Source organism: Numida meleagris, chromosome Z (genome assembly GCF_002078875.1).
Source record: "Numida meleagris isolate 19003 breed g44 Domestic line chromosome Z, NumMel1.0, whole genome shotgun sequence".
Lineage (NCBI taxonomy): Eukaryota > Metazoa > Chordata > Aves > Galliformes > Numididae > Numida > Numida meleagris.
In genome coordinates, this window is record NC_034438.1 from 34,034,535 (window position 1) to 34,034,775 (window position 241).

Genomic DNA, 241 nt, shown 5'->3' on the forward strand with positions numbered 1-241 from the left:
CTTTCATCATTCAAGTAAATTCATTTTATTCCCCCATGTTACCGCATGATAGTTTTAATTAGTTTTTTATATATTTCAAGTATGAGTCAGAAAAAATAATAGAATCATAGAATGTCTTGAGTTGGAAGGAACCTTTAAAGACCATCCAGTTCCAACCCCCACTTGCCATGGGTATGGCTGCCACCCACCAGCTCAGGCTGCCTAGGGCCCTGTCCAACCTGGCCTTCAGTGCCTCCAGGGA